Below are 13,420 nucleotides of genomic sequence, written 5' to 3' on the forward strand. Positions count from 1 at the left end.
TGCGTAACCATCAACAAGAAACTGAGGATTGCTCTCACACACTCTCGTTTTTAACATTTAATCATTTCAAGGGGTTTTATCGATGTGACATTACATAATGATCTATGATGTATCTAGTTTTTCCAAAGCCTATTGTTATACCCCAGAGCCTCGTGTAAAAAACAAGGATCCAAACAAACTAGACTACAATAGAATTGATTCAGTACATGAATTAGTTAATATAATATTCTAGAGCTTTGCTTCAAATAAAGAACTATGACGCAATGTTGATCGAGAGTTCACCATTATTCTACAATCTATGCGTATTTCGGGAAACTCCATGAAGTTATCCTAACTATAATTGTCGGTGTACTAATTTGTCGTAACCATGTTGACAAATAACCACGACTAAATACATTGTTTCTTCTTGTCCCGAACAACCTAATGTTTTGTCAAATTTTCATTTGAAACCTCTCCTATTAATTGAATAATGGGATTAAGTTTGCAAGCATCCACAAAAAACTGAGTATTATTCTAACACACTTTCATTTTTAACATTTAGTAATGTCAAGGGTTTTTATCGATGCCACATTAACTCCTGATATATGATAGATCTACTTGTACCAGGACGTGTCAGGTAAAAAGCAAGGATCCGAGGCAACTTGATTACAATGGAATTCATTTAATAAATGAAATAGTTAATGTACCATTCTAGACCTTTGTTACAAATAAAGAAACATGGTGCAATGCTCATCGACATTTGACCATTATTTTGCAATCTATGCGTATTTTTTGAAATTGTATCCGGTTATCCAAACTATAATTGTTGGTGTACTAATTTGTCGTACCAATGTTGACGAATAACCACAACCAAAGATACTGCTTCTTGTTGTCCCGAACAACATAACATAATGTTTTGTCCAATTTCATTTGAAACCTCTACCATTAATCGAATAATGGGATTAAGTTTAGAAATTGACGTTAGGAGAGAAAAATCAAAGTAATGTTTGTCATGAATCCTTCAAACATAATATTTACTATTTTGTTAATTGTACATTATCTTAACATCTACTTTAGGTCTTGAGTTTTTGAGTTGTCAAACAGTTAACACATGAAATGCGTCCGAAATTTGATATATGATATTGTTGTTTCCATTGCCGGGAGTTGAACCCGGGTCTCTCGGGTGAGAGCCGAGTATCCTAACCAACTAGACTACAATGGATCACATTTTGTGTGCTTTTTATCGTAACAATCATAGATTCGTAATACATAATATTTATATATTGCTTAATCTAGGATCCGAACCAACTCGACTACAATGGATTTCATTTAGTAAATGATTTAGTTAATGTAATATTCTAGTGGTTTACTTCAAATATAAAAACATGGTGCAATGCTCATCGACAATTGACCAATAGTATGCAATCTATGCGTATTGTTTGAAATTGTATTGTGATATCCAAACTATAATTGTTGGTGTACTAATTTGTCGTACCAATGTTGACGATTAACCAAAACCACTATATTCGTTTCCATTGCCGGGAGTTGAACCCGGGTCTCTCGGGTGAGAGCCGAGTATCCTAACCAACTAGACTACAATGGATCACATTTTGTGTGCTTTTTATCGTAATAATCAGTGATTCGTAATAAATAATATTTATATATTGCTTAAACAAGCATCCGAACCATCTAGACTACAATGGAATTAATTTAGTAAATGATTTAGTTAATGAAATATTCCAGTGGTTTACTGCAAATATAGAAACATGGTGCAATGCCCATCGACAGTTGACCAATAGTCTGCGATCTATGCGTATTGTTTGAAATTGTATTGTGATATCCAAACTATAATTGTTGGTGTACTAATTTGTCGTACCAATGTTGACGATTAACCAAAACCAAATATACTGCTTCTTGTTGTCCCGAACAACATAATGTTGTCCCTAACGAACTACATTACAATGGCTCCTATCTTGTGGATAGATATATTGCAATCATAGATTAGTAATAAATAATATTTACATATTGCGTAACCATCAACAAGAAACTGAGGATTGCTCTCACACACTCTCGTTTTTAACATTTAATCATTTCAAGGGGTTTTATCGATGTGACATTACATAATGATCTATGATGTATCTAGTTTTTCCAAAGCCTATTGTTATACCCCAGAGCCTCGTGTAAAAAACAAGGATCCAAACAAACTAGACTACAATAGAATTGATTCAGTACATGAATTAGTTAATATAATATTCTAGAGCTTTGCTTCAAATAAAGAACTATGACGCAATGTTGATCGAGAGTTCACCATTATTCTACAATCTATGCGTATTTCGGGAAACTCCATGAAGTTATCCTAACTATAATTGTCGGTGTACTAATTTGTCGTAACCATGTTGACAAATAACCACGACTAAATACATTGTTTCTTCTTGTCCCGAACAACCTAATGTTTTGTCAAATTTTCATTTGAAACCTCTCCTATTAATTGAATAATGGGATTAAGTTTGCAAGCATCCACAAAAAACTGAGTATTATTCTAACACACTTTCATTTTTAACATTTAGTAATGTCAAGGGTTTTCATCGATGCCACATTAACTCCTGATATATGATAGATCTACTTGTACCAGGACGTGTCAGGTAAAAAGCAAGGATCCGAGGCAACTTGATCACAATGGAATTCATTTAATAAATGAAATAGTTAATGTACCATTCTAGACCTTTGTTACAAATAAAGAAACATGGTGCAATGCTCATCGACATTTGACCATTATTTTGCAATCTATGCGTATTTTTTGAAATTGTATCCGGTTATCCAAACTATAATTGTTGGTGTACTAATTTGTCGTACCAATGTTGACGAATAACCACAACCAAAGATACTGCTTCTTGTTGTCCCGAACAACATAACATAATGTTTTGTCCAATTTCATTTGAAACCTCTACCATTAATCGAATAATGGGATTAAGTTTAGAAATTGATGTCAGGAGAGAAAAATCAAAGTAATGTTTGTCATGAATCCTTCAAACATAATATTGACTATTTTGTTAATTGTACATTATCTTAACATCTACTTTAGGTCTTGAGTTTTTGAGTTGTCAAACAGTTAACACATGAAATGCGTCCGAAATTTGATATATGATATTGTCGTTTCCATTGCCGGGAGTTGAACCCGGGTCTCTCGGGTGAGAGCCGAGTATCCTAACCAACTAGACTACAATGGATCACATTTTGTGTGCTTTTTATCGTAACAATCATAGATTCGTAATACATAATATTTATATATTGCTTAATCTAGGATCCGAACCAACTCGACTACAATGGATTTCATTTAGTAAATGATTTAGTTAATGTAATATTCTAGTGGTTTACTTCAAATATAAAAACATGGTGCAATGCTCATCGACAATTGACCAATAGTATGCAATCTATGCGTATTGTTTGAAATTGTATTGTGATATCCAAACTATAATTGTTGGTGTACTAATTTGTCGTACCAATGTTGACGATTAACCAAAACCACTATATTCGTTTCCATTGCCGGGAGTTGAACCCGGGTCTCTCGGGTGAGAGCCGAGTATCCTAACCAACTAGACTACAATGGATCACATTTTGTGTGCTTTTTATCGTAATAATCAGTGATTCGTAATAAATAATATTTATATATTGCTTAAACAAGCATCCGAACCATCTAGACTACAATGGAATTAATTTAGTAAATGATTTAGTTAATGAAATATTCCAGTGGTTTACTGCAAATATAGAAACATGGTGCAATGCCCATCGACAGTTGACCAATAGTCTGCGATCTATGCGTATTGTTTGAAATTGTATTGTGATATCCAAACTATAATTGTTGGTGTACTAATTTGTCGTACCAATGTTGACGATTAACCAAAACCAAATATACTGCTTCTTGTTGTCCCGAACAACATAATGTTGTCCCTAACGAACTACATTACAATGGCTCCTATCTTGTGGATAGATATATTGCAATCATAGATTAGTAATAAATAATATTTACATATTGCGTAACCATCAACAAGAAACTGAGGATTGCTCTCACACACTCTCGTTTTTAACATTTAATCATTTCAAGGGGTTTTATCGATGTGACATTACATAATGATCTATGATGTATCTAGTTTTTCCAAAGCCTATTGTTATACCCCAGAGCCTCGTGTAAAAAACAAGGATCCAAACAAACTAGACTACAATAGAATTGATTCAGTACATGAATTAGTTAATATAATATTCTAGAGCTTTGCTTCAAATAAAGAACTATGACGCAATGTTGATCGAGAGTTCACCATTATTCTACAATCTATGCGTATTTCGGGAAACTCCATGAAGTTATCCTAACTATAATTGTCGGTGTACTAATTTGTCGTAACCATGTTGACAAATAACCACGACTAAATACATTGTTTCTTCTTGTCCCGAACAACCTAATGTTTTGTCAAATTTTCATTTGAAACCTCTCCTATTAATTGAATAATGGGATTAAGTTTGCAAGCATCCACAAAAAACTGAGTATTATTCTAACACACTTTCATTTTTAACATTTAGTAATGTCAAGGGTTTTCATCGATGCCACATTAACTCCTGATATATGATAGATCTACTTGTACCAGGACGTGTCAGGTAAAAAGCAAGGATCCGAGGCAACTTGATCACAATGGAATTCATTTAATAAATGAAATAGTTAATGTACCATTCTAGACCTTTGTTACAAATAAAGAAACATGGTGCAATGCTCATCGACATTTGACCATTATTTTGCAATCTATGCGTATTTTTTGAAATTGTATCCGGTTATCCAAACTATAATTGTTGGTGTACTAATTTGTCGTACCAATGTTGACGAATAACCACAACCAAAGATACTGCTTCTTGTTGTCCCGAACAACATAACATAATGTTTTGTCCAATTTCATTTGAAACCTCTACCATTAATCGAATAATGGGATTAAGTTTAGAAATTGATGTCAGGAGAGAAAAATCAAAGTAATGTTTGTCATGAATCCTTCAAACATAATATTGACTATTTTGTTAATTGTACATTATCTTAACATCTACTTTAGGTCTTGAGTTTTTGAGTTGTCAAACAGTTAACACATGAAATGCGTCCGAAATTTGATATATGATATTGTCGTTTCCATTGCCGGGAGTTGAACCCGGGTCTCTCGGGTGAGAGCCGAGTATCCTAACCAACTAGACTACAATGGATCACATTTTGTGTGCTTTTTATCGTAACAATCATAGATTCGTAATACATAATATTTATATATTGCTTAATCTAGGATCCGAACCAACTCGACTACAATGGATTTCATTTAGTAAATGATTTAGTTAATGTAATATTCTAGTGGTTTACTTCAAATATAAAAACATGGTGCAATGCTCATCGACAATTGACCAATAGTATGCAATCTATGCGTATTGTTTGAAATTGTATTGTGATATCCAAACTATAATTGTTGGTGTACTAATTTGTCGTACCAATGTTGACGATTAACCAAAACCACTATATTCGTTTCCATTGCCGGGAGTTGAACCCGGGTCTCTCGGGTGAGAGCCGAGTATCCTAACCAACTAGACTACAATGGATCACATTTTGTGTGCTTTTTATCGTAATAATCAGTGATTCGTAATAAATAATATTTATATATTGCTTAAACAAGCATCCGAACCATCTAGACTACAATGGAATTAATTTAGTAAATGATTTAGTTAATGAAATATTCCAGTGGTTTACTGCAAATATAGAAACATGGTGCAATGCCCATCGACAGTTGACCAATAGTCTGCGATCTATGCGTATTGTTTGAAATTGTATTGTGATATCCAAACTATAATTGTTGGTGTACTAATTTGTCGTACCAATGTTGACGATTAACCAAAACCAAATATACTGCTTCTTGTTGTCCCGAACAACATAATGTTGTCCCTAACGAACTACATTACAATGGCTCCTATCTTGTGGATAGATATATTGCAATCATAGATTAGTAATAAATAATATTTACATATTGCGTAACCATCAACAAGAAACTGAGGATTGCTCTCACACACTCTCGTTTTTAACATTTAATCATTTCAAGGGGTTTTATCGATGTGACATTACATAATGATCTATGATGTATCTAGTTTTTCCAAAGCCTATTGTTATACCCCAGAGCCTCGTGTAAAAAACAAGGATCCAAACAAACTAGACTACAATAGAATTGATTCAGTACATGAATTAGTTAATATAATATTCTAGAGCTTTGCTTCAAATAAAGAACTATGACGCAATGTTGATCGAGAGTTCACCATTATTCTACAATCTATGCGTATTTCGGGAAACTCCATGAAGTTATCCTAACTATAATTGTCGGTGTACTAATTTGTCGTAACCATGTTGACAAATAACCACGACTAAATACATTGTTTCTTCTTGTCCCGAACAACCTAATGTTTTGTCAAATTTTCATTTGAAACCTCTCCTATTAATTGAATAATGGGATTAAGTTTGCAAGCATCCACAAAAAACTGAGTATTATTCTAACACACTTTCATTTTTAACATTTAGTAATGTCAAGGGTTTTTATCGATGCCACATTAACTCATGATATATGATAGATCTACTTGTACCAGGACGTGTCAGGTAAAAAGCAAGGATCCGAGGCAACTTGATTACAATGGAATTCATTTAATAAATGAAATAGTTAATGTACCATTCTAGACCTTTGTTACAAATAAAGAAACATGGTGCAATGCTCATCGACATTTGACCATTATTTTGCAATCTATGCGTATTTTTTGAAATTGTATCCGGTTATCCAAACTATAATTGTTGGTGTACTAATTTGTCGTACCAATGTTGACGAATAACCACAACCAAAGATACTGCTTCTTGTTGTCCCGAACAACATAACATAATGTTTTGTCCAATTTCATTTGAAACCTCTACCATTAATCGAATAATGGGATTAAGTTTAGAAATTGATGTCAGGAGAGAAAAATCAAAGTAATGTTCGTCATGAATCCTTCAAACATAATATTGACTATTTTGTTAATTGTACATTATGGTAACATCTACTTTAGGTCTTGAGTTTTTGAGTTGTCAAATAGTTAACACATGATATGCGTCCGAAATTTAATATATGATATTGTCGTTTCCATTGCCGAGAGTTGAACCCGGGTCTCTCGGGTGAGAGCCGAGTATCCTAACCAACTAGACTACAATGGATCACATTTTGTGTGCTTTTTATCGTGATTCCTAATAAATAATATTTATATATTGCTTAAACAAGGATCCGAACCAGCTAGACTACAATGGAATTCATTTAGTAAATGATTTAGTTAATGTAATATTCTAGTGGTTTACTGGAAATATAGAAACATGGTGCAATGCCCATCGACAGTTGACCAATAGTGTGCTATCTATGTGTATTGTTTGAAATTGTATTGTGATATCCAAACAATAATTGTTGGTGTACTAATTTGTCGTACCAATGTTGACGAATAACCAGAACCAAAGATATTGCTTTTTGTTGTCCCGAACAACATAATGTTTTGTCCAATTTCATTTGAAACCTCTACCATTAATCGAATAATGGGATTATGTTTAGAAATTTATGTTAGGAGAGAAAAATCTAAGTAATGTTCGTCATGAATCCTTCAAACATAATATTGACTATTTTGTTAATTGTACATTATCGTAACATCTACTTTAGGTCTTGAGATTTTGAGTTGTCAAACAGTTAACACATGATATGCGTCCGAAATTTAATATATGATATTGTCGTTTCGATTGCCGGGAGGTGAACCCGGGTCTCTCGGGTGAGAGCCGAGTATCCTAACCAACTAGACTACAATGGATCACATTTTGTGTGCTTTTTATCGTAACAATCATTGATTCCTAATAAATAATATTTATATATTGCTTAAACAAGGATCCGAACCAGCTAGATTACAATGGAATTCATTTAGTAAATGATTTAGTTAATGTAATATTCTAGTGGTTTACTGTAAATATAGAAACATGGTGCAATGCCCATCGACAGTTGACCAATAGTGTGCGATCTATGCGTATTGTTTGAAATTGTATTGTGATATCCAAACTATAATTGTTGGTATACTAATTCGTCGTACCAATGTTGACGAATAACCACAACCAAAGATATTGCTTCTTCTTGTCCCGAAAAACATAATGTTTTGTCCAATTTCATTTGAAACCTCTACCATTAATCAAATAATGGGATTATGTTTAGAAATTGATGTTAGGAGAGAAAAATCAAAGTAATGTTCGTCATGAATCCTTCAAACATAATATTGACTATTTTGTTAATTGTACATTATGGTAACATCTACTTTAGGTCTTGAGTTTTTGAGTTGTCAAACAGTTAACACATGATATGCGTCCGAAATTTAATATATGATATTGTCGTTTCCATTGCCGGGAGTTGAACCCGGGTCTCTCGGGTGAGAGCCGAGTATCCTAACCAACTAGACTACAATGGATCACATTTTGTGTGCTTTTTATCGTAACAATCATTGATTCCTAATAAATAATATTTATATATTGCTTAAACAAGGATCCGAACCAACTAGACTACAATGGAATTCATTTAGTAAATGATTTAGTTAATGTAATATTCTAGTGGTTTACTTCTAATATAGAAACATGGTGCAATGCTCATCGACAGTTGACCAATAGTCTGCGATCTATGCGTATTGTTTGAAATTGCATTGTGATATCCAAACTATAATTGTTGGTGTACTAATTCGTCGCACCAATGTTGACGATTAACCAAAACCAAATATACTGCTTCTTGTTGTCCCGAACAACATAATGTTGTCCCTAACCAACTACATTACAATGGCTCCTATCTTGTGTATAGATATATTGCAATCATAGATTAGTAATAAATAATATTTACATATTGTGCAAGCATCAACAAGAAATTGAGGATTACTCTCACACACTCTCATTTTTAACATTTAATCATTTTTAGGGGTTTTATCGATGTGACATTACATAATGATCTATGATGTATCTAGTTTTTCCAATGCCTATTGTTGTACCCCGGAGTCTCGTGTAAAAAACAAGGATCCAAACCAACTAGACTACAATAGAATTGATTCAGTACATGAATTAGTTAATATAATATTCTAGTGCTTTGCTTCAAATAAAGAACTATGACGCAATGTTGATCGAGAGTTCACCATTATTCTACAATCTATGCGTATTTCGGGAAACTCTATGAAGTTATCCTAACTATAATTGTCGGTGTACTAATTTGTCGTAACCATGTTGACAAATAACCACGACTAAATATATTGTTTCTTCTTGTCCCGAACAACCTAATGTTTTGTCAAATTTCATTTGAAACCTTTCCTATTAATTGAATAATGGGATTAAGTTTGCAAGCATCAACAAAAAACTGAGGATTATTCTAACACACTTTCATTTTTAACATTTAGTAATGTCAAGGGTTTTTATCGATGCCACATTAACTCATGATATATGATAGATCGACTTGTACCCGGGCGTCTCAGGTAGAAAGCAAGGATCCGAGGCAACTTGATTACAATGGAATTCATTTAGTAAATGAATGTCTAGCTGGGTACTCCACATCCGGTTCTCACCGGGTCTTCCGTAGCCGGGTACTCCACATCCGGTCTCTTACTAGGACCAAATGGTCGAAACAAGGAGTGCGTAGGGATAGGCACACGACGATTAGAGGTTGCTTAAGCTAAACAAGAGAAAGTAGGCAACATACACTAATGAGAGAGAGAGAGATGTTTTTAATTCAAAGAGGGTGGTGGTCTTAGGCAAACTAGTTTCGCTCAATAGTGGAGCTCTTTAGTGCAAAGACCATTACAACAAGAGAATGTGATTTATAAAGGGGTGGGAAGGAAGAGGGAGTGAGAGAAAAGGAGTAGGGAGGATTTGATTTGTGTAGTAGATGAGAGAGAATAGAATGTGGTGATGAGAGAGAGAGAGAGAGAGAAATGTGTGTAGGAAAGTGATAGGGAATGAGAGAGGGGGAATTAGTATAATGATGATGGTGAGGGGGGAGTTCTTAATGTGATGAAAAAAGGGGATTTAGGATAATATTAAGTGGGGGATGTGGATGAATTATTTGAAAACTTAGTGTTAAGTGGGGGATTTGGATGAATTGTTTGAAACTTTAGTCTTAAGTGGGGGATTTGGGTGGATTGTTTGAAAATTTAGTCTTAAGTGGGGGATTTGGGTCCAGATTGTTTGAAAACTTAGTTTTAAGTGGGGGATTTTGGTGGATTTTTTGAAAACTTAGTCTTAACTAGGAGGGCATGTAAGGACTTAGATTTTGTCCAACATACGAAAGGGCGTGAGATGCTTGTAAGCTCGGGATCTAACATTAAGTCATTATAGAGATTTTTTAGAAAACTATGAATGCCTAGTTTTGGGGTATGTTTGGTGTATCTAAGTTTAAAGATTGTGGGGTTAAGGGAAGTAATAGTTTTGGGTTGATATAGGAGTGTTTTTCTAAGATTAAAAGGTATTTTCTTATAGCTTTTTAGTATAAAGGACAGAGGGTAACCACGGTTAACTAGTCTATTGAAAAAGAGTTTTTTCATATGGTAGAAACCTAATGGGGTGCTTTCTCTAATGAGATATCTCTTCACTTCATTAGTGATAAAGTGTTGTTTCGTATGGGAAGGATGATCCGATGAAAAAGGCAAGTATTGGTATGAATTGAGAGGTTTTTGAAAACAATTGAATAAGAAAGATGAATTTTCGAGGTTGATCCATATGTCTAAAAAAGGTAGCCGAAAGGGGGAAGTTTGAATGGTAAGCTTGATGGAGTTATTTGTGTGTAAAGGGTAAAAGTCGAGATATTCTAAAAGTTGAGATTTGGTGCCTGTCCAGACCCCAAATGCATCATCAATATAGCGGGTGAAGTAGAAGAGATGGGGGGGCGATGGTTGTAAGTTTTCGAGATATACTAAAAAGAGGCATGCATATACGACTGAAAAGTTGTTACCCATGGTCGTACCTTTTATTTGTTGGTAAACTACATCATCGAAAGTGAGATAGTGATATTCTAAAATAAGGGCACTAAGGGTATAGATGAGATTTGTTTTCCAAGGGGAAAAGTGGGGGGTGATTAGACTACGTAGGGCTTGGAGTCCTAGCTTAGGGGGGATACTAGGATAGAGAGATTCAACGTCAAACGCGAATAAGAAACTATTAGATGGTGGGTGTAGGTTTTCTAGTGATTGGATTAGTGTGTGAGAGTCTTTTAGATATTGTGGTTGGAGAAGGAGGATTGGTAGAAGTTGGTGGTGTAACCACTTTGATTTTTGTTCAAATAAGGAGTTATTATATGAACAAATGGGCCGGAAACCCATAGGTGTTTTGTGTAATTTAGGGAGGAAATAGAGGTTGGATACTTGATATCCTTTTTTGGGTTTGTGGAGGATGAAATTAGCTTCAATTGGGGAAAGTGTACCTAAGTGGTTTGTTATTATGTTATTAAGGCGGTATAGTAACTCTTCCGAGGGGAAGTGGCTGACTCTCTTATAGGTGGTAGAATTCGAGAGGTGTTCTATGGCTTTGGTGTAGTATGTGTCTTTATCTAGAACACATACTCCCATATTTTTATCGGTTGGGAGGATGATAATGTGTTTGTTGTGTTGGAGGCTTTTAAAGGCTCTAGAGAGGTGGTATGGGATTCTAGTGTTTATGGGCTTAGTGTTGTGTGCTATTTGCTTAAGGATGTGTTGGTGTTTTTCTATTATGGAGACTAGGGGTGGATATTCTGTGGGTGGCATCCAACTAGGGTTAGGTAGTTTGAAGGGGTTGAGAGGAAGTGAAGGTGTATTTCTAAAAAAATGTTTTAGCTTGAGGGATCTAGAGAGGTGGGTGAATTCTTTTAGGATATTGTTGGGGGAGGGAGGTGGGGATGGTAGGATATGCTTAAGGCCTAGGTTTAGCAATTGTGTTTCATTTTTAGTGAGGTTATGTTTAGAGAGGTTATGGATTTTACTATGAATTACTTGTGTACTAGTAAGAGGTTTCCAGAAGTTGGTTCTAGGTTTTTTATTTCGGGATTTGGGGTGTGAAAGGAAGGGAAATAGTTTCTGTTTTCCCCCAAACCACATATATGTGTCTTGGGTGGAGGGGGATCTATTAAGTAGGTAGAATAAACGTTTGCTAGGGTGTACGGCGTGTCTAAACCGTTTGTTAACGCGTTTAGCACGCCTAGCTAGCCGTTTTTTGGTCTACTAGGTTGTGGGTCTCCTAGTGGTTTTGCTCATCAGTATTGTTCTTCTCACTTCCCATTCGGAGGGACCTGTTTCCTAACACGAAACTGTTGTCGGTACGTTCTCTCTGCCTTCGGTCCTGCTCTTGCCAACCGGTACCATTGCGAGCCAACCCGCCTCGTCCACCACGCCCACGGGGCCAATCTGCCTCCATGTACAACATCCGGCTTTCGGTGGGTGCACTTGTTGACGCACCGACGTGGTTCTCCTCTACAAGGAGCATCAACTGTAAGTCGAAAAATGACGGTGTATTCTCCCTTGTACATATCGCCATTCAGAACGCTTTGAACTTAGACGTTAGGCCCCCAAGACAGATCTGCACCATCTCATCTTCCTCTACAGTGACGTTGATAGAGGCAAGTGAGTCACAGATCTCTTTGATTCGGGCCGTGTAATTGGCTACCGACATGTCCTTCTGTCGAACATTGCTCAACTCTTGTCACATCTTCTAGGCCGTAGTGGTTGCTGCGAAAACCTTGTTCAAGTTTCCCCAAGCCTCTTTTGGCGTCTTGGCATCTCGGACATGGCTCATCAGCTGGTCTCCGACACTGGACGCAAAGCAGTACATCACTCTGCTTGCCGCTTGTTCCCACACTGGGAAGTCCTTGTGTGCCGCATCAGGTGTTATGTCGTTAGCTCTGACAACATAGCTCCAGTAATCATGCCCAAGTAGGTACTGGTGCATCTTGTATGACCAAGATGCGTAGTTGGATCTATCGAGCTTCCACACCGGGAGCGAGCTAGCCATTCCTTTGTCCATCACTTCTCTTTCTATTCTTACCAGGTCTTAGGGTTTGTCTCTAGACGCTGATGTCGACTGCAAAGGTTCTCAACCCTCACACTCTGATACCATGAGAACACGAAGGTGCAGAAGCGTTAGACAACTACCTTAGCCAGATAGTAACATAGAGAGAGAGAGAGAGAGAGAGAGAGATTAACACACAGAAGGTACGCAGGAGAGACAGAGAAAGAGCATAACAACTTAAACCTATATCAACAACTCTATAAAATTCTCTCTCTGTACATACAACGTGCTCGACAACACTATTTATACAAGTCCTAAGAGGACTGACAGAAGTACGGTGTACTTCAATGCTCACATGAGCGTCTGACACTAACTACGAGAAATTAACTACCT

General features: G+C 35.8%; 7 non-coding genes across 7 annotated transcripts; all 7 read right to left on the minus strand.

Moving 5' to 3' along the window:
- Positions 1-1,128: 1,128 nt before the first annotated feature.
- TRNAE-CUC (transfer RNA glutamic acid (anticodon CUC)) lies at positions 1,129-1,201 on the minus strand. The gene has a single exon. It is a non-coding gene; the product is annotated as a tRNA-Glu (tRNA).
- Positions 1,202-1,509: 308 nt separating this feature from the next.
- Positions 1,510-1,582, minus strand: TRNAE-CUC (transfer RNA glutamic acid (anticodon CUC)). Its single transcript has one exon. It is a non-coding gene; the product is annotated as a tRNA-Glu (tRNA).
- Positions 1,583-3,133: 1,551 nt separating this feature from the next.
- TRNAE-CUC (transfer RNA glutamic acid (anticodon CUC)) lies at positions 3,134-3,206 on the minus strand. Its single transcript has one exon. It is a non-coding gene; the product is annotated as a tRNA-Glu (tRNA).
- A 308-nt stretch (positions 3,207-3,514) lies between these two features.
- Positions 3,515-3,587, minus strand: TRNAE-CUC (transfer RNA glutamic acid (anticodon CUC)). The gene has a single exon. It is a non-coding gene; the product is annotated as a tRNA-Glu (tRNA).
- A 1,551-nt stretch (positions 3,588-5,138) lies between these two features.
- Positions 5,139-5,211, minus strand: TRNAE-CUC (transfer RNA glutamic acid (anticodon CUC)). The gene has a single exon. It is a non-coding gene; the product is annotated as a tRNA-Glu (tRNA).
- Positions 5,212-5,519: 308 nt separating this feature from the next.
- On the minus strand, positions 5,520-5,592 carry TRNAE-CUC (transfer RNA glutamic acid (anticodon CUC)). Its single transcript has one exon. It is a non-coding gene; the product is annotated as a tRNA-Glu (tRNA).
- A 2,825-nt stretch (positions 5,593-8,417) lies between these two features.
- On the minus strand, positions 8,418-8,490 carry TRNAE-CUC (transfer RNA glutamic acid (anticodon CUC)). Its single transcript has one exon. It is a non-coding gene; the product is annotated as a tRNA-Glu (tRNA).
- Between the last annotated feature and the right edge of the window lie 4,930 nt (positions 8,491-13,420).

Source organism: Azolla caroliniana, unplaced genomic scaffold, assembly GCF_043228905.1.
Source record: "Azolla caroliniana isolate FFs.n. ecotype wild unplaced genomic scaffold, voAzoCaro1.0.p SCAF_362, whole genome shotgun sequence".
Lineage (NCBI taxonomy): Eukaryota > Viridiplantae > Streptophyta > Polypodiopsida > Salviniales > Salviniaceae > Azolla > Azolla caroliniana.